The following is a 27,051-nucleotide window of genomic DNA, read 5'->3' on the forward strand; positions in this document are numbered from 1 at the left end:
ACTGTGTGTAGTTTGCTGTGCCTATGTGTGTGTGGGGTTAATGGTGGTTCAACTGTGAGGAACAGCTGAGAGAGCTCATATATGGCATAGAGGAACAAGCATGGTGACAGGACACTTGACAACACAACCTGTTTTATGGTGACAAGTGTGTGTGTGTGTGTGTGTGTGTGTGTGTGTGTGTGTGTGTGTGTGTGTGTGTGTGTGTGTGTGTGTGTGTGTGTGTGTGTGTGTGTGTGTGTGTGTGTGAGAGAGAAAAACGGGGGGGGGGAAGAAAGTGTGAGAAAGAAAGAGTGAAGAGTGTGCTAAAGAAAGGCAGGTGAGCAGTGAAATGCCGCTCTGCCCACCCAACATGTTCACACGCCTCCTTTAAGAATAGCAAGGAGTCTTGGTAAGCGATTTCTACACTAGGGGTGCTGATAGGGAGGATTGTGTGACCGTGTGTGTGTATGTGTGTGTGTGTGTGTGTGTGTGTGTGTGTGTGTGTGTGTGTGTGTGTGTGTGTGTGTGTGTGTGTGTGTGTGTGTGTGTGTGTGTGTGTGTGTGTGTGTGTGTGTGTGTGTGTGTGTGTGTGAGTTGGAGAAATGCAATAGAAAAAAAGGGCAAAAGAAGACTGTTGACTATCCTTCACCTGCTGTCACCTAAGGCACCAACAGGAAGGGATCTGAGAAAGATCACAGGCTGTTTCCTGTTACCCATGAGGCTTAGCAGGGACGACAGCAGTCAAGGTGCAGCATACTTAACACCGGGTTGCAAAATACTTTTTTGCCTGGCTTTGTGTGTGTCTGTGCCTGGGCCACAGGTGTGTGTTTGTGTGTATTCTTGATGCGTAAGCACGGGGTTCAAATCATCAAAGCCGCTCTCCACAGCTCGGTTTTCAGTAAGCAGCTAAAGGTTAGACTTATGTGTTGCTACTTACAGTAACACACAGAGACTCATTTACACCGTATCCTTTTCACTACAGAACTCACCTGTCAATCACACCGATCCTGTGAAGTGGGTTATTTAAAAAAGAGATGCACCGTTTCATGTGCCCAGGAAAGTTTATGAAGTTACTACATATTTATATGTATTCTGCATGGTTTGGTAGTGTAGTTTTATTATTACATAATCACTGCCTTGATTTAACCACATTCTTTTTTAGGCTGTTTTTTAAATACATTTTGTCATTAATATCATATGTTGCTCTTAACAGTCTTTCTATCAAATAAACCTCAACAATAAGAAGAGAAAATGATTGAGAACTCTTCTGATATTTGATCAATCTGTCTATATTTGATAAATGAGGGTTGATTAAAATGCTAAACATTGTTCATTTCTATCTTCTCAAATGTATGGATTTGTTGCTCTGTGTTTTTCAAGACGGCTTTAAAAGTATCTTTTGGTTTTGGATGTTGTTTCTGCATCGTTTGAACTCTTTGGTATCTTGAATTCTGTTTACGATAATCACTGTTATATGTTCTATACAGTGATATTATTGTGGTCAGGATTGTCCTCTATTAAAAGGCGTTCAAAGTCATTTAAGCACCTTCTCTGAGTACAGACAGTTGTAAATATTTTACCACCCAACTTGAAGAAATTATCTCTTACCCTGCAACCCACACTCCTGAACAACTTGAAGAGTTTTGATGTGTGTTCTCAACCGAAATAGGCTGCGACCTATTCTGGGGTCACAGGCCATAGTTTAAGAAACGCTGACTGTCAGTGAGTTAAGGACCTTTCATGTAAAGGTTGAAGCCTCTGCAGTCCTGTAGGTTCTCAATAAAATGACGTCACGGAAACATATTATCAGTGTATTCATCTGTCGATTATCTTATTAGGAATTACTGAAACATGAATACTTAGCAGCAAGTCAGCATTTTATTTCTCTTCCATAAATCATTTTATTTTTGTAGTATAATTATTATAATGCAATTATCCACTGAACCAATACCAATATGTATTTATTCAGGCATTGGGCAAGTTAGTGCAACAGAATAGAGCCATTGGAAAGAGTTAGGAAATGAGGGTTTCACATTGTAATTATCATTTTCTAAGATTAGAAATAATCAAGTTAGCCTGAGAGACAGCTTGACTTTTGGTCTGCTATTTTGGTTACATTAAAAAAGTGAATTTTTATAGCTGCATTCGAAAAAGTAAAGTCTGCAGTTGGGTATGGTTCTCATATTTATATATAATTCAAATCAGGAAGCAAGCACCCAATAAAGGTCACATCAAATCGAATAATTAAGAAGGGAATCAAAGCTAAATGTAGTCATTTTCATTTTCTGTAATGGTTTTAAACTATTTGGGAACTTGTTGTTCTTCAAATAGTTTACATTGACCCTTCATTTGTCAGATAGAATGACAGTAATATGTGGAGCATCTGCCACGGACTGAATTCAAACCGACATCGTTGTGGTATGTGTCTCAGCATGCTGAGCCACCAGGACGCCAGATCTGGTCTTTGAAGCCCTGGCGGTTCCCTAAGGCCAGCAGCAGCGGTAGCGGAGGGGGTATCAAATGTGTAAGAGCTGCCCCACTAATAAGATAAGTGGGCTAATGCTAGCACTAGAGGTTTGCCACTCATCTCAATCTGTCGTGTTTAACAGTCTCACAGGAATAGCTCTCAAATGTAAATGCAGGGCCGCTGTTGATGGAGTGGAGAGGTGTAAGTGTGTGTGTCTGTCCGTGTGTGTGTGTGATGGGAGCTGAGCAGTGTGTGTGCGCGTGTTTGAATACGTGTTGGTGTTGGAGGGCGCATGGGTAGAAGCAATGTAAGACGATGGCTAAGTCTTATGGAACATCAGTTGACACTAGAAAAATACAGCTGCCGATAAATCTCCTACAACAGCCCCGGACTCATGTTTCGCTCGATGATTTATCGGAGTTGTTCCTTTTAGACTTGCCATTTGGGAGCCACGATCTCTGTAGGTCATTTGTACAACTAACTCTTAAACTTTAATACTGCACAAAGCACAAATGTGGAGAGAAGGAAACTTGGCCTTTCCAAAGATGAAACCAGCTGGATATCATTGATCTCTTCTCTCTTCTTTTTTTCCTTCTGAATCTCTCATTTATGTCTCCTTTCTAAAAGTTGTGTCAAATAATCAGTGATTTAGTTTGGATGTTTATATTTAACTGTGGATGCACCAAACAGTTGCTCTCAAATGTCAAGTGTCTGTGTAAAAAGCGGGCTTAATTGGAAAATGTATGTTTTAAGGTGAAAGCTATTACTCTCATTCAGTCTGTATTGATCTGCAGCTCTAACACTGATAAGATCTGCACAATATTTATTGGACTTAGTATATAGTAGTACTTTACTTCTTTAAGTTTAGCACCTATTTTCTTTAATAAACATTAATGTTTAATAAAAGAAAGCCCAATCATGTGTCTTGATGGTTTTATGTGCTCTAATCTGTACTGATGAGATATTTGCATATCAGCATGTAGCTTTAAAAACTAATATTTAAAAACATTCTTTAAAGAAAGATCCGCGTCTAGATAACTTCAAAAAAATGAAGCATTCAAAAAAATCTTCTGCACACATGACCGAATTTCGTAATAGAATGTGTAATACAGGCCTGTGCCCTGGACCCGCATTCATTGCCCACATTTTGGCACCAGACTACATGTCAATGCATCATTACTCTAATTATATTCATGCTGTTCCATGACATCACTCACCACACAACCATTTTTATATGCCCACAACAGGTGTTCAAACCAAATAATAAGTGTGACATTAACAGCAAATTAAATGCAGATCATTCAGCCAGTCTTAGATTACAGTTCTTTAGATCTTTAAAATCTTGAAGATTTATATTTTTGTTGAAAGCTTTTTATTTGACAGCGGTTTATTTTGCTATCAGATGTCTTGTGTCAAAACATTAAATAGCCATTTGCATGTTTTGACAAAATGTATATTTGAATATGGTGGAACTAATGATGTTAGGATTTTAATGTTAGTCATCTTGTCTCAGTCAAATGTTTGTTGTTATGTAATGTTGTTTTCTTACTGCTAAGTTTAGATTTTCACAAATAAATAGAGCTGGCATAAATCACTGAACTCGCCTTTACAAGGCCCTGAATTTGATCTCAGCTTTCCCCACCCGGGTTTGTTTGCTAATGGCCGTGTGGACAACGCACGCTCTTAACACATTCAAATTCCCCCCATTGCCCCCTCGCCTCCCTTCTCTGCGCTGAGACAACCTGGAAACCACTGTCCAGGACTGAGGAAGCTGGCACTCCATAGTAAGCACCTCAATTACAAATGTTATCCGTCCCAAGGAGAGAGAGAGCTTAGCACTTGTATCTGTTTTTCTCATCAGAAAGGTAGTGGCTGCATGGACAGGCGGGAAGGGGCTTGAGAGAGAGACAGGGACAGCAGTTTGTACATGTGTGTTCTTGTGTGAGTGTACGTGTCTATCCTCTAAAACATGACCCCCCACTCTCCCTTAAATATCCTGTCGCCTTCGGTGTTTCTTTCTTGCTGTTCCTCAGTATCTTGACTCTATGCCCTCCGCAAAACCTTAAGAACCCAATCGTCTCAAATTCAGCACACTGAAATAATTAAGGGGTTGCAAGCCGCCAAAAATAAGGGTGTGTGTATTTTTGAAGTAGGGAGGGGACATGTGTTTGGAGTCTCGGGATGCCAGGATGCCTCCGGCTGGGTTCAACTTGTTAGGAAAACTGGGTATTGCCTTACACTTCCGTTGACATGACTGCAGTATCAGTGGTGGTGCGGGGGTTTGTAAGGTGTCAGCCACAGCTTGGCTGACCCCCCCAAGGATGTGCATGTTTACAGAGGTGTTCTCACAAACATTTGCCCAACGAAGCACGACGGACAGGTCCTGTGGGCCTGAAGAGGTGTTTACAGTTATCTCTGTACCCTTTGTACGTCACCACAAGCACAAAGACACATTTTGAAGCAGTAAATTAATTATGACAATGACTCCAACTAATGCACTGCTAATTTTGGTTCATTGTGGAATTCAACCTAAGCTATCTAAACCAGAAACATGCCAGATGTCCTTTACAAGCCGTTTAGACTGAAAATAAATACAGATATGTTGTTTCAGGTACTAAGGGGATGATGGAACATAATCCCAGAAACACTACAGAGTTCTTTATAACACTACGAGACGGGATTTACGACCTAAGAAGTTGTCAAAGTTACAGGGGCTGAGTTTTTTAGCAAGGTTCTCCTGCTTAATACATACTTTCATCATGTGTTTTACCAAGATATACAGAAGTCAGTATTTGAGATAAAAATGTTTGCCTGCATCAAGTGTATGCTACACATTCACTTCACTCACCAAAGGCCCACAAATATGAGGCTTGCTAAAAGACCTGCTCCTAAATCAAAAATACAGATAAAAGTATTTTGTTTTACCACTGAAAAGATCATGCTATAAACATAAAGCACATTACTTTCAGTGTGCAGTCTTTTCTGAAACTACTTCTAAACTAAGAAAAATAAAATATAAATACAACTGCTTTTTATTAACTGGAATTGACGGAATTCTATTTGCTTGTAGATTGTTTTGGAATGGCGGATGCAGAACAGAATAGGGGTTTTAGTTACAATGAAATGCTTAGTAAACTTAATTATTGTGTTTTTTGTTAGAGCAAGTCAAGTATTCGTGTGATGTAGCAGTACAGTATTATCTGCTCCATTGCATAACACAAAGCCTTAACCTGACACAGATGTATAAACTGAAGCATGTACTCTAACATGATGAAATTTGATACACATAAACCAGTATTCATGTTCTCTACCAGAGATGGACAATGAACACACACATACACACACGATTCATAAGCATGCAGACTGGGGAGCAGGCGTCCTTTTGTTGGAGGGAGAATGGGAAGTGTGAAGGACGTGACGAGGGAGATAAGTGTCCTCCAGGGCCCTGAGGTTACCCTAATGGTGTCATACATCACCACTCACAAAGCCATGCAGAGCAAAGTTGTCAATGCATGAATGCTACACTATTACTATCGGCCATTTTAATCATGGCACCTGTCACTGCGCTAATCAACACCATAACTTCACACTGGAAATCACTCAGAAAAACTCTCTCATGCTGCTTTGTACCAGGAACTGTACACAACAGAGGCAGTAAGTTATGCAGAGGGGGCCGGTGGCTGGATGGCGGGTCGCTATGCTGCTGAGGGGTTGTGACTTTGTAGTGCATCATTGCCCTTGTTTAATGGGGGCTTGGCTTTTCCTTAGCAGTTGTTGTGACAATGCTAAATGCCACTTTTATGAACGTGCTAAAAGGGTTTTCCCCACTGTCAACAGCAACCCCTCCCAACACACACACACACACACACACACACACACACACACACACACACACACACACACACACACACACACACACACACACACACACACACATGTCCAGTGCAGACTCCTAGCCCCAATCACACCAAAAACAGTCCAAATAAAGTTTTTTCTCCATGTCCCGCTTTCAATATAAAAATTGGACTCATCCGATGTCACTTTAAAAAGTGGACAAATGTATTTCAAACAGACTAGCAGATCATAAAATACAGGTAATGTCATGATGATGTTGCAGTGATGAATGAAGGTCAGCTATCTGATACATAATATACTGAGGCAACATGTAAGACAGCCAACACAGCAGGTGTTTAAGTTTAGATTGATTAAAGCACTCAGTCACAACATTTTGCTTGCAACGTAATCAGACAACATAAAACCTCTCAAGCTTTGCCCAGCTGGTGCGCCCCACTCCAGGCTCTTATACAACTCGATGTGAAACACAAGTATATAGCGTGTAAGTTCAAATGAGCCACACACGAAATAAAAAAGGAAAGATTCATTTAACACATAAGCCTACTTCGCTTGGTACAATGATTAAACCACAGATGGTCATAAGATTTCAGTCGGTGTTGCTTTATTAACTTGGGTGATGTAAGCTAACGCTAGCTATAGCAACACAACCATGTTAAAGTAGTGAACTTAATTGAATGCTGCTTTCTTACATATTTATTAACACAATGGTGGTTTGAACATACGTGTTGTTTAGCTACAGAGTTTAAAAACTGTAATATCACTTACCGGGTCCGCAGACTGTCGGATTTACTGGCAAATAATAAGAACCACAGCTGCAGGTAATAAGAGTAACATGTCCCACCTGCAGCTATGCTAACGCTACTTGGAAAGTAGAGGGTTCACGCAAAAACGTGCACCTTTTTTCAAGATAGAACATATTGTAGACCAGTGGTTTATATTTCTAGGTATGACAAATACAGAGAGGTTTGTTTATTTATTTAGAGAATCAATGCATTTAATGAGTCAAACCACAATTTTTTTGGCCCAGACAGATATAACACGAGAAGGAAAATACTTAAAATCCATAAAACAACAGCGTAATTATACTAATCCAAATGATTTGCAGCATAGCAGTAATTTGCAAGCTGTTGAAATGTTGTCAAAAATGGAAAGTGTTGTGCATCGTGATTGATGTTCTACCCAGAGTGCCTCCTCCAGTGGCATCATGTCAGCCCTCTCTGTGTATCTTCTTTCAGACTGAAACCCTTTGTAGATATGGGCCCCCAAAATAAGATGGATATGTTGCTTGAGACCCGGCAAAGCAAGAGTTATGGGGGCAGCTGGAGAAGGGCTGGTAAAATATGGATGATTTCTAACTATAAAGATACTGATATCTCAATAGGAGTGATGGAACATTCATGGTGTTGGTTTCAGGATGGTTGGACTGCCCTGTTTGGGTAGCACTGTAGAGACACTGGGTCGGGTTGCAAACTATTAGCATTCCTCGGGATCGAGCCGTGAGACGGGCTGGGAATTGACTGCAGTGCTTTGCCCTTTACACACAGGAGTACCAATGTAAAGGACGCCAGGGTGGAGAAGTGGGAAGACATTGATGGTGGAGATAGAGAGATAGAAGATGGAGAAAGTATAGGAGAAAAGTGAACATTTTGAAGAAGAAATAAAAGTTTCCTTATCTTTGTTTTCTTTGTTGATTGTGCCAGTGTGTGATCTAGAGGTGTGAAGTCTGATGTGCAACATATTTCAAATGTAGTTATCAATTTGTTTGATCTTTTTACCTTTTTTACCTGTTTCTTTTTAACATTGAAAATCAGATTAGGAAAACAATAAAGAAACATTTAGATCCAGAATAATACCACCTGTTTGTTGGTTTATGTTTATTGTTTTTGACTAGCCACGGGGTACTTAGTTGCCTTATCTTACTCCATGCCATGATCAGCAGAGCTTTAGTGTTTGTGCCCCATTTGCTTCACTTTCTTTGACTTGAGGCATTTTCTGAGCTGTCAACAGCACAAGAAGACCTTGTTTACTGTAAACTGATGTGAGCAGCATGGGCTCCTTAGCAGGAAATACAACTTGAGGAGGTGAAACCGCGAGGCGAATGTTTAAACAATGTGGTTCTTTCTCAAGAAAGTAGAAAATAATAAAGCAAAGATACAAACAATCATGGCATCAAATCTACCTGCAACACTAAGATGACAAGTGCAAACTGAGCTTCAGCTAGAGTGGAACCAGCTGTGAGAAGCCATATTTAAAGAGGGTTGTGGAGTGGTGGATCTAGTAGCACTCCGTGTCATTATGAAACCTGTTTTAACTAATGAGATACATTATCGTTAATCACCTACTCATTAGGAGCGACATGTTGAGAGACTCAGCGACAGCGGACACGCAGTGGCGCACACACATACAACTTTGACACACATTCACAACCATAGTGACATACACACACATAACATCCGCTAATCTCTATGGCTCCAAGGCATTTTGAATATGTCCTGTTCCTAAGCAGTTAGAAAACTTAACATTATATGCATGCAGTGACCGCAGATTTTTCACTCCGTATTTTAGTCATCTCCAAGGCAGCATAGGTGGTCTCTCTCCCCAGGCCAGAGGTACCGTAACTCGGGTTAAGGATTCAGAGATTCTGGTTAATGACGCCCAAGCCTCCCCTTCCTCCCTAGATGCCATTAGAACCTCATTTTAAAGGAGAGTGATGGACCGGGCTCGCAGGGTTATCTGGCCTATCTTTTAATCATAAATGAGAACCCTCCCTCTTCTTTCACCCCCTCTTTACCTCTCTCTGTCTACCTCCCTCTCTCTCCCTCTGTGGGTTGAGGAAAGTGCTGTCTCAGCGCTTCCTCTTTCTCCACCCCCCACCCCTCCACCTTTTCCTGTTCTGTCTTTATTCTTTTCCAGCCCATCGCTGATCGGGGGCATCAGTTCCACCGGGGTAACTCCTCGCCGTCACTTAGGAGCTGCAGAGTCCTCCTCTGACCGAGAGAATGGGGGAGATAGAGAGAAAGTGAAAAGGTTGGGGGGATTCAGAAAGGTACAAATAGGGTCATGCCAAGGACAAGGAGCCCATGGCTTTTCAAAAGTCCTGCTTGAGAATGGAAGATCTTATGGCTGCCAGCCCTATGAAACTTTCCAAAAACATTATCTTTATTGAAAAGTGCGGCGCTATAAACATCTGCACCCGCAGTCTATTACCTCTGCAGTGTGCGATATTTCACACAATAATTTTTACATACTCTCTCTCCTACACATACGCAATGTGTACACACCATTTCTACTTTTTGTGGGCTCTTTTAATGTAAAGAGTAAATATATGTCTGAGCTTGCAAAGTTTTGGAAGAGATGAAAAAAAGGTGATGATGCCTGCTCCACCTTCAGGCCTGGGCAATGATTTCCAGTCTTCATCACCATACAGTACACACACGCACACACAGACACTCCACCACCACCACCACTACCTCAGTGCCCCCCTTGCCTTCAGTCATTGTCTACCGCTGCAGTCCTGCAGGGGGTAAACGTCAAACTCTCCAAATTGGATGAAACATTATGGGAAATATTATGAGGCAGCCTGCTGCTGTGATGGCTAGGGGCTTCTGGTTAATTGAGTTGTTGCCCGCGCTGCATACTGAACAGGACCCGAGGATGGCAGACAAGTTGGGTGGGACGCTGGGATTATTTTCACGAAGACATTTCATCTTTATTGGTTAATGTGAGGTCGAGACAGAGAGAGACCAGATGGAAGAGAAAGAGACACAGAAAATGCAGACAGACTTCCCACTGTATTTACTCATTCTCAATCACCAAGTTTTCCAACAAATACTAAAGAGCTGCAACATTATACTTTCTGTGTTCTTGAGTTCATTTTTTAAAAGGAGGAGAAATCTCTTTACTTTCCAAACTATTTGAAAAATTACAAACTGTTTGATACATTACACTTACATTAAGTTCAAAGTCCCCCCAGAGCCGTCCTCACGCAGTGCCCCCGAAACTTTCTTTGCTAGAGTCACTGAATAATCTTGCCTCTTTAAGCCTGACATACAGGAATCTTTTATCCACAATATTAGTCGGAAAAGGAAGACGGAACTGAAATTTTAAAGAGAAAGGGGAAAAAAATGGAGTGAAGTACTTTTGATCATCGTTGCGACAAGGCTGAGAAGTAACATTTAGTCATTAATGTCAAAGTGGATATATATCCCAGGATTTATATATTAGCATTAAGAGAACCCTATTAGTAATGTGGCTCATCCTTATTCAGGGTCACTGCCAATGAGTAATAATCTTATGCAAATATATTCTGCTGGGGATTTTTCTGATGATTACTATATGCAGATTCAGCCCAGTCTCTTCCACTGCGCCTGAAATGAGCAGAAACAGAGATATCCATACATTGTTCATGATTAGACAAAGATTAAGGAAGTTGAATCGCATATCAAGTTTTACATCATTAAGAAAACATAGTTTCAGTTATACTACTAACCATCATTTCTTTCAAATGCTAACCATATATCTGCTCAGTATATCGGTACAAACTTTAGTACATCGTAATCAGAAACGTACAGGGCTTCAATTTCGAAATCGTGGCTGGTCAATCAAGTGCTTAACAATGAAACAATGAAATCAATACAGGCAATCTTTAAATCTATTAGAAGCTGTAATAGTTTACTGGCATACTTGATGTTCTATGAAGAATCTCAGGATCACAGGAGATTGATTAACTACTTGTAGACTTATCCACAGTGTTGTTCCTTAATATAAATCTATGCTGAGAACGTGCAAACATCCTTATGGCGGTCTTCGCAGAGTCCTCACTCTGTAGGGAAGTGCAAGTTTCCAGGCAGCTACTTCATCAACATTTCTCGGTGGGTCAGTGTACTTCGTTGCAGAGCACATCAATTCAGAGGGGATATTGATCACAGCCGCCTCTCGTCAGATTGACCAGCTCATTAGCTGGACTTAACATACGCCCAGGGAGCTCTGAGGCTTGCGTGTCAGTCCAGCCCTTGGTAGGAAGTTTACTTGCAGTTGTACATGTTTAAAAGCTATTTCTGGTGCAAAGATGTGGCAGTCCTTCTGTTTCCTTTTATCTTCTTCTTTCATCTTAAATAGTTGTCCAAATAAAACCAGGTTTCATAGTCATCATTTAGTCCAGTGTCCTCATAAATGACATTACATTTCATTTAGCTGACATTTTGATGCAAACTGACTAACAATAAGTGCATTAAACCATAAAGGGGGGTGTGTGTGTGTGTGTGTGTGTGTGTGTGTGTGTGTGTGTGTGTGTGTGTGTGTGTGTGTGTGTGTGTGTGTGTGTGTGTGTGTGTGTGTGTGTGTGTGTGTGTGTGTGTGTGTGTCTGTCTGTCTGTCTGTCTGTCTGTCTGTCTGTCTGTCTGTGCCATGGCACTCTTGGTTAAAACAATGCTTTCTCCCACTCAAGTAAACATTCACTCCAGAGCAAACCAGAGGGCCCCAGCTGACTGCTCGCTCTGTCAGCCCGGCCCACTCACAGATGAGGGCCACATTGTTCCTTTTGTCTGCATAAATGGTGGTTCAGAGAGGAGAAAAGGGGGAAACTTGTGTAAACAAGCTGCAGCTTTAGCATCTCAATGTCACTGCATGGGTGTCTGGTGCTAAGCAATGCTTTGTGCCTGGTGGCATCATGCATTCCTTCCTGGGCAAACTTTGGACATCAAACAAGGCAGAGAGTAAAAGTAGTACAAATTATGTGATGTAAAACAATAATATGAAATTAATGAAGGTCACTGAACAGAAATAAAACACAGCAAAGTGTATTGAACTTGAAGTGCCTAGAGCAGCTGACTGGTGAGCTGTTTACCTGGCTGGAGGCAATCACATGGAAGGATATTCAGGGGGATTTTACCATCTGTATAGTGCCCCATTTGCTTCCTTTCTTCCCCTCTAATTTGTATCCTTTAGCTTGATGTCACATTGTGTTTTGTATTGAGCAGAACGGATAACACATTCACTGCAGCTTGATAAGGTCATTCTACTTTAGTGCCGTTTTCTATGGGTTTTGATCACAACAGTGAAGTCAGTGAACACACAAATGTATACACACTTTTGACCTCCGTTTGTCCTCTGTGTTTACCGATTCAGACAGTCAAATTTTAAGAGGGACTGAGCTCTTCTGTCTCTAATGATTACTGGCTAAAGACATTCCTTTATTAGTGTCTAGTTTTGTAATGCTGCCAAATAACACTTTATTGCCCTTTAATTAAATATTGATGGTAGTGTCATTACATCTTCATTCATAATTAAAGAGCTACCAACGACTGATATTGCATATTAATGTAATTAAACATCAGTACAGCAGTGTGTGTGTGTGTGTGTGTGTGTGTGTGTGTGTGTGTGTGTGTGTGTGTGTGTGTGTGTGTGTGTGTGTGTGTGTGTGTGTTATAGGGTTCCGGTGCAGGGATGGTGACAGGCTGATTTACAATTATACAAGAAATGATCTTTGGTTTTCTTCTTTTCAAAATTCTTAATTTTTTCAGTGCTTTGAAAAGTCTTTTTATAGGACACTGTTAAAACTGCACTGAATTACACAGTCTCAGCTCCTATTCATACTCCAGGAAATATTGCTTATATCCAAAGCCTCAAAATGTGACCCCTATATTACATCTTAAGTAGGATAATAGCACTATTCTCCACCTTTTAACCCCATACCCTCCGAACCCCACCATCAACTGATCAATGCCCCATTAGGAACTGAGGAGGAATGGTAAATTACAAAAAAGGGAGATGCATTGACCCCCTACTGCAGATGTGGATTAAAGGACCTGCCCCTCACCCCCCTGTCACCCCAACTTCATGACTCACTAAGATGTGCTAGGTTGTAATAATGCATGATAACAAGGTGTCTTTTGTTGTTACTTTGACACACAGGAAGTTTCTGCCCTGGAAGCTGCCGTGAAGACAGACACCAGCAGCAGGAGGAGCCATCTTTAAATCCCCTCTGGTGATGTGACCCCTGACCCAGCCTTAGAGAAGGTCAGAGAAAACTTATCTCTCAACGAATAAACTGGTGTCCCTTTTAAAGTCAGCATGTTAATGATTGCCTGCAGTCCAACGCCCTGGCATTCTCAAACAAAGCTGTACATGCGTTGGTTTTTAATTAACAGGAAGCAGCAGTGGCAGCTTTAAGACGTGTGTATTGGAACTAGATGTTAAGTCAGCTTTTTTCAAATGTGATCTTATTTTTCTTATTTTCTTTTTTTTATGATTATACTGTACTCTCAATGGATGGCTCGAAAAATAATGACATCCAAGTCTAACAATAACAAAATAAGCTTTTAGATCAGTATACAGTAGATAAGCTAACAGATTTACATTATCTTAATTGCTTGAGTTGAAGGTTAGATGCAAATTCAAAAACCCAAGTTAGTAAATCATTTATTTATCCTTTAATTTCATTGAAAAAGTGAGCAAATAAAGTAAATGTTTTACTGAATCTTTTTTTATATAGTTGATATTCAATTCTTGGTTCAAAATCTGCTTCAGCAAAACACAAATAAGTACTTATCTAATTTCCAAATATGTGGGAGAAAAATTAGTATACAACCCCTTGCTATCATGTGATGGTCAATTCACACTTCGAAGCTAAGTCAAAACCTAGTTACTTGGTCAGAGTTGAGAATGTTGTTAAAGATACCACAGTAAAGTGCAGTTGTATTTTCAGCAATGACAGATTGTTTTCAGCAGGATGTATCTTGCTGCAAATATAATGATTTCCTAAAGAACTGTATCTATAAAATGGCATATTAGCTTCTCATCAGAGAGGTCTGACGTGGCATGGAAGTGTCTTGCAAAAACGACACCGAAAGTCAGACCCATGGATCGACTCTGCAACTCTGCAGTCACAGAGAAACTCATCAACCAACAAGCTACCTCATCAGTTATGCAGAAACCAACGGCTGCATGTAAACCAAGAGAGGAAAGCAGAAGAGATGAGCAAATGTTTTCCACACGGTAATGAAAGTCAAATTCACCCGGGTGCTTGGAAGCTCTACACAGGCTGCAGCCATTAAAAGTCAATCGGGGTGTCTGCTGCGTAAACAAATAGCTATGATTATTCCAACCTGCCATCCTCAGACAGCATTAAAACATCCTTCAATTAGGCAGCGCTGCAACATACTCAGACCCAAACAAAGCTCTCTCTCCACTTCTCTGTCACGTATCATTACTCCCACCATGCCGCTCCTGCTCCCTCGCTCTCCGCGCACCTTTCACTCATCATGATGTGTCAACTGTTTGCAGGAGAGGCATCAAAGATGGCTAGCTCTTTGACCCACACCAGGATGGCAATGTTGCACAAGACACACAGCCTTCATTGTGGGTTAGCTGGATCAATCAGAGAACACCTTAGGGCCTTTTTTCCCCTGAACTTTGGCCACACAGCTGGATGGGTTAGATCTGACACAGAGGGTCAAGACACAAGACTGTCAAGAGGATAGATGTGACTTTTTTTGGGTGATCAAAATTTACCTTGTTTTTCTCACATATGCCAACTTGTTATGGCACACTTCAGCTGTGCAACGGCTGGTTTGTCAAGCTGGCATGCATTTTCGTTACCATGCACGCAATTAATCGATTAAATTACATTGTATGGAGGAATACATGACATGTATAATGATCATCTTAATCTTAATTACTTCTCCCATGTTCATGGTGCACTGAACAAACTCAAACCTTGACTTTAATTAAATGTATTATGTCAACAAAATGTGCCATAACTGTATTAGGGTAGTTGAAAGCAATATTATTAAGTTGAACCAATTCAAACTTAATATAATTGCTTTTAACAAACCTAATATAGTTAAGTTATGTCAATGTTTCAGTTTTTTCAGCGTGTCAATGGTGTACAACAAATCCCCAAAATAAGAAAAATCTTGATTAATTGACGTCAATGGGGCCCAGGGTTTAACAGAATCAGAATCAGAATCGCTTTATTGGTCCCACAGAGGGGAAATTAAAATTTGCTACAGCAGCAGCATAGCCAAAGACAGCTTTACAAAAGAAAAAATGCATTTAAAAAAGATTAAGATAAAGAAAAACACACAATTTACAAAATACACAGCCTGTAATGAGATATGGCAGCCAGGTAAATATTGCACAACAACAACAAAACTTCAAAACATTAGTTTCAAAACTCTCTCGCAACTCATTCAGTATAACACAAGTCTCACACCATGCATTTTCTGTTTATGCGGAGCGTTTTACATAAAGTTTAGTAGAGTTTATTTTGGGGAAAAAAGCCCTAAAGTTAATGCAAACTGTGATGAAAGTGTGATTGGATCAGTCAGACCACGTCTGGATCGGATCAGGTGCCATCATCCAGATTTTACACTGTACAGATACAGATCGCATGTATAAATGGGGCCTTTGATTGGATTTTTTCAGCTTTTTTCAATAACAATGCAGCACTTCTTCCCTTTGAGTAAATATTATATCACAGATCAAGTGATCATTGGCATTTTGCTGCATACTAACAACAACAGACGGTTGCATTTTGCAGCTTTTAACTTCTTAGAACATAAAAGGCTCCAGGCATTTAAATGTGTCTTTGTGGCTCTATCAGCACTCTGAGCATTTCAGCTCTGAGATTCAGTGACACAATTGAAGCTTTTCTTTCTCTGATTTCGACGCACTAATTTAATCTTAAACCTATTAAATTATTTAAGTTGATTTATACACTTTGTAGAACATGTGACAGGCCCAGAGGGATATCAGCCTCGCCTTAAATCAGACCCATGTTTCTGTCAGCACCACAGACAAGGCCAACACTAATCCAATTGATTATTATAGGGAAACTGTTCAGCCCATGTGGTTGAATTTAACACGAGTTCAAATTCAATATATGTGGTATTTTCTCAAGAAATAAGTCCGTTCAAAGTCAAATCAAATCTTTAAGTGCCACCTCTTCAACAAGCAGCAATCACAAGATGGAGAGTCTTGCAGCCTTATGTGGGCCAACGTCAGCCCAAATGAACCCATTGTGCAGTGTACAGGCTGCTTCTGTTGCTAAACAGTTGAGGAAGAAAAAGAAGCAGGAATGCATGCAATGTGATGTTTAATATGAAGCATGCCGATTTGAAAATAAGTGAATTAGCTAGAAGCACTACATTGTGGAAAAAGGTTGAATTGATCATTATCGTAAACGCAACTGTTGTTATAACACAATCTGTAACATCCTTTTTTATTACATTTTGAATGCACAATTCTTCTATAGGTACAACACAGCAATTGAGGATTTTAATTTACTGAAGGACCTGAGGGGTAAACAAACAATGCTGCTGGGGCATCAGCTTGCAGTGTGCATTGTGGAACAACTACTGTGTGGTTATCTGTGTGGACTAGAATGACCAAGCTCTATTTCCTTCATTGATCTTATATATGTCAAACTTGAAATACAATACTCAATTCAAATGCTAGTTTCACCTGGATTGATCCTGATACGTGATACATTTACAACATTCCAAATGCTTGAAAATGCATGTGTCTATATCTAACAGGAATATGAATCCGGGTGGATGTCAAGAATCCTGTGGGTGCCATCAAGGAAGTAGTAATCCACAACATTGTGCCAAAGCACAGTCATTTATATAGTTTAATTATATTTGAAAAATCACCTGAAATGGAGGAAGTATCTGAGGACATCGGAATACAGTCACGCGCTTCTCATCTGTAAGCATTCAGAGAAATAATTATTAAGTCAGTGTAAATATTCAGTGTGTTATAGCTGATCCTGGTGGAAAGTACTGCGGTAAATTTACTCAAGTACTGTACTTAAGGAGAGTAGTACTACAGTATTTTAATGTCATGCTATGTTATACTTCTACTCCATTACATCTTGGCAGTAAATGTTGTTATTTTTACTCACTACATTATTTGAAAACATTAAAACTAGTTACGTTTGCAGGTTTATATTATTAATTAAGAATTAAATCAACTAATTCCCTTTAATGTACTTTTCTGGATGACGATATCTGGCAGTGTAATTAGTTATCAATGTTTTCTCGTCCTTTAACAGCTGCACAATTAAAATGATGGACACACAAATGCATCACTAATTATATTCCAATGATATAATATATATTATTCGAAAAATAGCCACCTTGGACACTGAGTACATTTAGACTTGGTTCTTAATTATATTGTGCTGCTTATACTTGTGTACGTTTATGCAAGTAACATTATGAATGCAGGATTTCAACTTGTAACAGAGTATTTCTACACTGCGTTATTATTACTTCTACTAAGTATAAGATCTGAGTACATCTTCCATCACTGCTGATATAAACTCACCCTCTTCTAAAGATATATGTCATAATTGAAAAGCATCTAGTCCACACTCAGTGTTTTTTATTTCAAATTCAAACTAATATTGTGTCTTCAGAATCCTCATGAATCAAGAGCCAAAGTACCCACATAAGCCAGTGTGTGTGTGTGTGTGTGTGTGTGTGTGTGTGTGTGTGTGTGTGTGTGTGTGTGTGTGTGTGTGTGTGTGTGTGTGTGTGTGTGTGTGTGTGTGTGTGTGTGTGTCGGCTGCTTATAATGCCTTATTTAAACAGTCCTTTGGATAACAAATCACCAAGGTGCATATGCATTAATTTGCAGCTTGGGCCTTGTGCCAGAGAAGTTTGATGGAGTAACTAAACATTTCAAGGAGGGAGAGACAGCTAAATGCACTGTGACAGCCAGTGGTGTGTTTTGTTTCTTACAGAGAGGAAAAATGAGGCACACACATATAGTGACACATGTGCAGAGACACCTGTGGTACACATAGCGGGGTACTGAGACCCTTAACTGAAGTAAAAGTTGCAATACCACAATGTGAAACTCGAGTAAAACCTCAAGTAAAAAGCCTGCTTTCAAAACCTTACATTAGTGTTATCGGCTAAAGTAAAAAAGGTTATTAGGCGGAAAGATGATCCTTGTCAGTGTTTATTCCAGTTTTTCCTCCATTTTGTTTTCCTCGAGCGCCTGACACATCGTTTCTCTAAAGTTGAGTATACAGAGCAACCACCTATCATCTCTTGGAAGCTTTGAACATATTGACTTTAATTGATCTTATAAAGTAACATTTTATCCTTCAGTTTGTAGAAAAACAACATTATAAATCACCAAACAACAAATAGTTTCAGACAAATATAGAAGAGAAGAAATATAAGTTACATAACATGAAAATGGATAAGGAAAGAAACTTGGATGTGCACTTCGGTGCAGTATTTGAGTAAATGTATTTACTTACATTTCACCCCAGCAAACAGACACACACACACTTGTGAGGATATTCTCGAGTCACACACTCTGCTTCAGCTCTCTCTCTTCGTCTGTAAAGAAATGACAGTGAAAACAATGAAACAAGTTAGGTTTTCAGAGTAATATTAGATTATTTTAGTTGAATTTGAGGTAATATTGTTTCAGGACATCATGGAAAAACATATTTATTGACATATTAGCATTTCTCAAACAAGCCCATATAAACTATTTAAATTGCTTTTCTGTGTACCGGATAAAATAGACTCACTGTAGTCTGACGGTCAAAATATTCACCAAGGTCATCTGGCAGGGTTTCAAGTTTTACATATGTCTGCATTCTTCCTGCAAAATAGATTTTTTTAATAACTCAATAAACTTGTTTTGAGGTAACAGGTCTTTATGGTAATTGAATAACTAAACAGGATGCTTCAGTGCTACTGCAACAATCTCCACCCAGCCGAGGGCAAGAGGCTCATTTTGATTGGCAGCAAGGGTACTCCCTATCTATTAGTTAATTCAAGAAAACCTGGGAAATGGGAAGTTTCTGACCTAGAAGCAGAAAGTATCAACACAGGGGGGACAGTGTTGTAAAGAAGAGCGGTACAGGAAGCTGGAAATTTGCACTGAGCTGCACTTCTGGCTCCCATGACCATGACCTCTTCTCAGGTCGGAAGCTTCTCACGTCCCGCAGCAATGAAGAAACCTTGTGAGATGAGAGCCTGTGAAGGTAAGATCAAATCTGCTGCCTGTGTAACAGTATGAGAACAGAAGTATGTGGACACCCAGTCAAGTTCTTTTTACTTTTGGTTTGGGGCTGTTTATTTTCTTTAGTTTCCCTTAGTTTAGTAAAATGTCCATGCTACAGCCTACAATAGAACTTATAATCTGCTTCAAAGTTTGTGACAACACTTCGGGGAAGGCCCTCCGATGTTTCAACATGACAAAGAAATGGTTTGGTGTGGAAGAAATAAACCGGCCTGCATGGACTCCTGACCTCAATCCCATCCAACACCTATGGGATGATCTGTACCTCCGATTCTGATCCAGCCCTTATCTCAAAACCTCAGTGTTGGACATTACTAATGGTCTTGTGTCTGAATTCGAGCAAATCCCTGCAGCTCGGTTCAAAATACTGGTGGAAAGCCTGTAGAAGTTGAGATCAAAAATTACATTTGGATGTTCAGGAGACCAAAAAGTGTAGATCAAACTGAGTAAAAAGTATGCAAGCAACACTGCAGATCTGGATTCTGCACAGCGCAGCAGAAAACGGACCCTATTCACAAAATCTGATCTTATCTTATTCAGGATAATAATAAATCACTTGGGAAAACATATAAATGATACTTCATTTGCAATGACATTGAACTTTAAACACATGACTAAGAGACACAAAACTGTGATGTTCTTTTAACTACCTTGAGGCAAACTGGCAACTCTTTGATTTATCGTCACTATTGCAAACAGGCCTCATTCATTCACATCCTGTGTGCAGTTTACAAAGATAAACAGCCTCAGTGTCAGAAGACCGTTTCAAAAAAGAAAAATCCCAAACAGACAAGGCCTGCATTTCAAAAGGCTTGATTAACACATAAGTGGGCTCAACATTTGCAATAACACTGCTAATCTATGCAAACTTTCTTTAGCCTTGTTGCAACGCTGAATGCCTGACCAGCCGTGCAAAGGCGTATTGTAAAATATACTCTGTAAAATCTGACAAAGACTGACTTTTTTCCCGGCCTACAAAGGATTCCAAGTTTCTCCATCCTGCCCAGCTGCCTAGAATAGACAACACAGCCTCTTTTGTCAGGGTGAGTCAATCTGTGTGGGTGTGAATGCATTAGTCCTTCACAACAGAATTATGCCCCTGACTCCCCCGCTATGCTTTCAAATATTCTGTGATAGGTTCCCGCGGTCATGTTTAGATCACTTCCGGGCGATGATTTGCCATAAGAGAAGATGAATGGTGACCATTGAGATGCTGAATAATTATACTTGGACCTGCGAGTTGGGGAACACATAACCCTCAGAGGGCAACATGACAAACATGTTTTTCGGGACCTGCTGACAAAGAGCATGTTTTGATGTGACAGGGTATATTATCTGAATTGAGTCATGCAGCGGGGTTATTGCTGTGGTGCGTGGGCCTTCAGTCATTCTGTTTGTCCATCTCTGTTTTTTATTGTGTGACTAATGAATATATATGTGTGTGTGAATGTGCGTGAGCGGGTGTATGTATGTGTGGGAGTTAATAATGATATGCATATGCTCATGTGTGTGTCACTGCAGCAGACAGACGAAGACTCACACAGTGGCAGACCTCTCTGAAGTCATCGTTTCCAACAGCAAGCAGACCACTGGTCATTATCACGCACATGCAGCATCTGTGCAAATGTGAGTTCTCATGAAGGTCCATTGAGTCCTAAACACAATTAATTCATTCAGAACAGCCAGCAGGGCCTAATGATCTGTTCTTTTTGTCCAGAACAGCCCGGAATCCCTTGGAATTACAGTCGTATTAAATGAATCTGCAGTGAAAATCTGATGTTGATTTGCATGGTTTAAAGGGCAAATTTGAACCTGAGCCTTTACATGATGTTTGAGTCCACCTCTGCTGTAGAAATTTGCTTTCTACAGCTTTCAAAAAAGATTAAATGCAAAGAAAAATAACCTCAAACGCTTTGTGTGTGACAAAGAAAACAGAAAGAGCAATCCCATTAGTATCAATGTAGCACTGAAGCTAACTGCATACCTTTACTGCAGAAGACCTTTACCTTTACCTTTACCCTTATCAACGTAGTTTTAACATTTCCAAAATATTCTAAATGGAGTCAGTAATTAAAATGTTATCCTGATCAAATCAAAGCAAGAGCAACAGTCAGCAGGATTTAAGGCAGAGTAACAATTGCGGTTATTCTAACTATAACCACATTATTTCCAGAATGTCCATAGTTTTTTGGAATGACATCAACCACACTGTGTACTTAAACTGTGTAGAAATACCAAAATAGACAAACTAAATAACCATATCCACTATTATGTAGTTGTTCCTTCTCATCTCTGTTAACATAGTATATGTTTCAAGTATGATTCAATTCAATTCATAGGAGAATCCGCAGCCCTTGATTGAAAATGAATATATTTTCAACACAACCCACCCCGTCCCAACCTTACACATAGAGTCACTGTCCTGCTGCATCCACACAAACAGACACACAATTCCCAAGAGTACATCGCGCACGCACAGCTTGGCCCATTAGGGGTGACATGTGATGTTACGATGGGGCAAATGAAGCTCAACAATTGATGTCAGAGCCTTACAAATTAAACAAATGGGGGACCGCCATGGTGTATTAGGCACCCCAAACCCCCTGATGAACACAGCCGAGGCACACGCCATCAGGACAACATTGTCTCGCTCTCCTCTACGCCCCTGAACAAGGCTCTGAGAATGAGGAGGACAATGCCAAAAGCACGCTAATGCACACACACACACATATGCACACTACAGTCAATGAGCAAAATTAAACTAACCGTGCATTGATTGCCAATTGAGGCCTTTGACAAGCAAATAAACAGCACCGATTCTGGGGATCAATATGATTGATATGTCATTTGGTCTTTGATGTAGCATCGCGCTGTAGTGTATATACACAGATTGTGAAAGCACAGTGGGTCAAAGGAAGGATGTCAATGAGTGAGTATAGCTGGCTGGTGAAGTATTCAGCTGTCTATTGGCATCATGCTGTGAAATTCACCTTGTACTTGTAGTTTTATTCTTTAAAGAAATGTAGAGACACATCAGCAGCATGATTTTGTTATGGATTAAGAATACCAAATAGGACTCATCAGTCTAACAATATTTATTTGTAAATTGTTATTAAAAAAAAAGATAAATTACATTAGTTGCCGTCAATTTGCCTTAGAGGCCAATATTACCTTGTAGAAAAGTCCTTTTGGTATACAGTTTGAATAGTGGGAGCACAAAGCTTGATAAAAATAATGCTTATGATTCTTGAATGTTTTGAAATAGATATACAGTATATAAGGCTATATTATAGACCACACAATTTGATATTTCTAACATCTACAATACCATGGCACACAGCAAAATCCATCTTCTGAAAAAGAATGTGTAAGCTTCTTATTATACCTTGTGGGGACCTTGATTATTTTGTCTAGAACTTGACTTTGAACAATGTGCTTTCTAAAGTCTTGCAGTCAGGGCTTATGGATAAATACAGCATTTTGAGTCTAGATATACAACGTGGAACTTTGTTTGTTTCTCACATGATTGGGGATGTGTTTGTGTGTGTGTGTGTGTGTGTGTGTATGTGTGTATGTGTGTATGTCTGAGTCTTTGTTAATCCATATGCAAACACGTTGTCCTATCGACAGACCTTCTGAGGGGTGAAACGTCCTGGGAACTGAGGAGAGGAGCGGGAATGAGTCACGATTAGGATCTCTACGATTCACAGCACCTGCACACACTACATGCCAGACACAATCACATCAAATCAAACTCAAAGCACGCACACACACACAACAAAATAGAAAGTCTAAGCGATGTTAGGGGTGCACAGAGAGGCCCAATGATGCCCTGAAGACACACCACAAACAGATATAAGTCTCACAACACACACCTGTACAAATACAAAGTGGTAACTGAAACATATACGCACACAATACACGAAAACCCTCGCTACCACACACACATGTACACAGGTGTGGCAGGTCCATTTTGTTTTCACTAACCCCCACAGCCCTTTGCACAATCCCCGGCAAATAGGACTGATGTTACAAGGCAGATATACGTGTACAGTCTCTTGTTTGGCTTTGTGAAAACATGGCGGAATGGCAATGAGAAATTGTGTTGGGAATAAATGCATCACCTCTGTTTGGGAGGGACGCCTCATCATAAGCCATCAGCCTGTATACGTGTTTGTGTGTGTGCCTTTGTGTGTGTGTATGCATGCCTGTGAGTGTGTGTGTGTGCGAGAGAGAGAGAGAGAGGAAAGGAAAGAGATGGAATATCTAAAAGGGGTTAAGTGCCAGGGTTACCCATCCAAGGAGCATTAAATGAAGGCTCTCACTTTGATGGACACCGGCACCGGGATCCCTGATGTCCCAAAATATTAGGTTTCTCTTCTAATAATGTTGGAAATATTGCCTACTGTCATGATTAATCTGGCTGGCTGCTGGGCCTGATTGCAGGTGACGCGGTCACAGCACAGTGCCTGTGTTAGTTTCCACACACCGTCAGCTTCGCTCCACACAGAGCCGCAGCCAGGACCAGGGCTGATAGCAGCCATCGCAGCTGCCGCTAATGCAATGTGACAGCGGAGAAGGAAACCTTTATTTTAATTCAAACAACAAAAGCCAAACAGCCAAACTTATCTGCGTGCCAAACATTTGCCCTCAAACAGTTATTTCTCTCCTCCAAAGTCCTTGTGGTCTTTTTATTCGCTCCCCTCATATTATCACTGGGTGAGGTAAATCGACATGTAGGCCAGTTCTTGCTGGAACATTTCTGGCAAGGGAAGAAAGAATGGACACAGAAAAGTGGAGGTATTTGCAGATGTGGAGGAAGGCACAAAAACATTTGTCAAATCAAAGGCTTGAATTATTGCACATAGTCGGGTCAGTTTCACATGCCACTTAGAGGTCCCATTGTCCTGATGTTGAACAAGACCCCCTTTATGTGACAGGCTTGAAAAACAACGTTGGCCCTCCTCATAATCAAATCTGCAGCTCCCAACAGGCCAGCAGGCCCTGCCACTTGGAATTCTTTGCATTGGCCATGGTCAGGACGTGCCGTTTGGCCCCAACAATGGCAACATTGATTTTAGCGCCATGAGAATTTTGGTTGAGCTGTAAAAACTGGGGCTGGAGGGGGGGGGGGGGGGGGCACACACCGATCTTTGCCTTTCCCAGGAGGGTGTGTGTGGGGCTGCGGGGGGAAGGTGAGTCACTCGGAGGCTCCAGGGCTCTGACCCACTGGACCCCTGGCCTAATTCAATCAGTCCAAGCATCATTAGTCTACCATTATCAGACATTATCTCCCAGGCTAAGCAGGACAGTTATCCCGTGCCAGTGTTGGAAAGAAATCGCAACACACACACACACACACTTCCTGTCCTTACTTTTCTTCCTTTTCTCGCCACAATCAGGCCTTGTTTACAGCCATCATTTTGAGTGTGGGCAAGCCGGTGTTTTGGGGAACTGATGTTACATTGATGTCTTGTTGCTATGGGGCTGGGGCTAAGGCCATGGCATGAAGTCATGACCTTCCTGTTTTGCTGCATAATAACTTACTGAGTTGATACAAATTACCCTACTTCTCAATCTTCCAATTTAGCTGCCGCTTATTGGGCAGGGGTGAAACCGAGCCCTTTCATGTGGTGCATCTTTTGAAGTGTCTGCAGATCACTGTGAGACTTTAGCGCCAAGCGCCTTGATGCAGGGGGAGGGATTGTGAATGGAGGAACAATGGGCCCCCCTTAGAAAAGCCTCTAAATCTTGGTGGCTAACTTCAAAAGCGCCCCTGGTGTCAAAGCCTGTGTTGTGGCTGGAGCTGGACACGCTGTTTCTCCGGATATAAATGTTTTATTAGAGGGCACACCTCCTCAGGCTCACCCTGTCACTGTCAGAGGTAGGAGGAACAAGGGGACACTGTGTGCCCCTGAGAGCGACGTCAAACATAATGGGCTGTGCATGCATGCACACAGTCAACAAAAAGTTATTCATCAAATTGTATAATATGTTGACTTTTTTTTTTTTTACAGCTTTGCTCCAGGACTGCAGCTCTCCCTTACAAATATAAACTTGTAACATTGATACCTTGAAGCCTTAATGGGATCAGGATGCGAAATGTATGTTTTTTTTAAATGATCTAGTTTATATAAAACATTTAAGATTTTCTCTGTCTGTGTCTTATGTGAAAATGCCACAAAAAACGGTTATTTGCCACATGCTCACGTCGATGATTTGGGTTTGTCATGTGTAGCATCACGTTGCCAGACAAATATCACAATTGGCTAAAAGTATACATAATTCATCACCAATCAGTCTTGCCTTCCCGTGCCGACTCCTGTGTTATCCCAGAGAAGATAGATGTGGGAGCGGAGCCCTTTGAGATCCAGATGGTACATTCCCAACAATAAGGTTTGGGCTTCCATTGGAAAATGATCCTCTTCCTGTGAGCGACACTCATGTATCATCGTCAGCCCGTAATGAGACGACGCCCCAAAATGAAACTCTCAGAAAGATACATTTGCTTCATGCCTCCAGTATTTATCTTAGTCTCAAATTAAAAGCAAGTATTTTGCCATGCACATAAACGCATTTTTACTACAGGGGATTTGTTAAAGCAGCACACTCAGTCTTCAGAGTTAAATAATAAACGTATGCTTTTGTTTCCAGGGAGACCTTCAGCAAACAGCATGTTTATATACCATGTGCCATTTGCCCAAACATTAATCTTCTATTATCTTCTATTAATTCCTCTCCCTGTAATGAGCAGGGAGAGGAATCTGACTTCTGATTATGAATTTTATTAGCTCTTATTTCGTTAAGATCAATGTTTCCTGTCTGTTTGCTGCAGTGTTGGTCAGTTGACCTTATTAACCTCTAACCAGTTAACCAGAACCTCACTTGGCCTCTTTTTCGCATCGTATATAAACTTTTATCGAATTAAATCAAATGGCGATTCAGCCCTCCTTAAAAAATCTCACTGCTACTGCCTCTACTGTCAGCAACAGTGACTTACGGCCTTCTCTTCTCCTGAGCAGAACTGTTTGGAAATTTTAAATTTTGCTCATTTTTCGGTGGGCCTTTTGTGACATTCTAGACTTAACGTCAAAGAGTGAGAAAAAGATTTAACTTGTTGACTATTGCCACCGATCTCCTTTAAACGGCTTTTAATTGATAACGGCAAGGGAGAGCGGTGAACTTTAAATAGACATTCTAATTATCGGCTTTAAGAAGCAGGGGCTTTTTGGGAAATGTTATGGCATTTGGAATGGGATTAATGGGCGAGTGAGGCGCCGGCCACCCCGCAGCTAAATGACATTAAAGAGGGAGATGAGTGGTGCTGCTGAAGGGAGCAAACCCACTAGTCACAGGAGCCAGGGCGCCCACTGCCTTGGGCACACACACCGTGGGGTAACGTGCAGGAGAGAAGGGTGGGGGAATTACATTATTCAACCCGCATAGACTTCACCCTACACTCTAGTACAGTTGGACTATACCTCACTTGTACACTACTATGGTGCAAATGAACAAAAAAGAATTTGAGCTTAATTTCTGTAAAGTTAAACATCTTCAGTTTTATATATAAAAACATTGTCAGATGATGAGTTCCTGACATTTTGTTTCTCATACAAGCATCCTCTGTCAAAACTGTTTCAAATCACCATGACAAAAATGGTTCTTATGATCATTTGTGATCTGACATCATTATGGTT

At 40.7% G+C, this 27,051-nt stretch overlaps 2 long non-coding RNA genes across 4 annotated transcripts in view; both read right to left on the reverse strand.

Moving 5' to 3' along the window:
• The window catches only part of LOC134869402 (uncharacterized), a 42,682-nt gene extending 35,546 nt beyond the window's left edge, over positions 1–7,136 (reverse strand). The window contains exon 1 of the long non-coding RNA XR_010166415.1: positions 7,067–7,136. This is a non-coding gene — a long non-coding RNA (uncharacterized LOC134869402). The remainder of the gene's footprint in view (positions 1–7,066) is intronic.
• An 8,293-nt stretch (positions 7,137–15,429) lies between these two features.
• The window catches only part of LOC134869968 (uncharacterized), a 72,012-nt gene continuing 60,390 nt past the window's right edge, over positions 15,430–27,051 (reverse strand). Inside the window, exons 5-8 of one of the 3 annotated variants that reach the window (XR_010166480.1) lie at positions 19,139–19,292; positions 18,858–18,931; positions 18,579–18,660; positions 15,430–17,009 (exon numbers count right to left, since the gene is read on the reverse strand). This is a non-coding gene — a long non-coding RNA (uncharacterized LOC134869968). Of the gene's footprint in view, positions 17,010–18,578; positions 18,661–18,857; positions 18,932–19,138; positions 19,309–27,051 lie in introns of all 3 variants that reach the window. The other 2 variants (XR_010166481.1, XR_010166482.1) reach the window with 2 other exon arrangements.

The sequence above is a fragment of the Eleginops maclovinus genome, chromosome 9 (genome assembly GCF_036324505.1).
Source record: "Eleginops maclovinus isolate JMC-PN-2008 ecotype Puerto Natales chromosome 9, JC_Emac_rtc_rv5, whole genome shotgun sequence".
In the NCBI taxonomy this organism is placed as follows: Eukaryota; Metazoa; Chordata; class Actinopteri; order Perciformes; family Eleginopidae; genus Eleginops; species Eleginops maclovinus.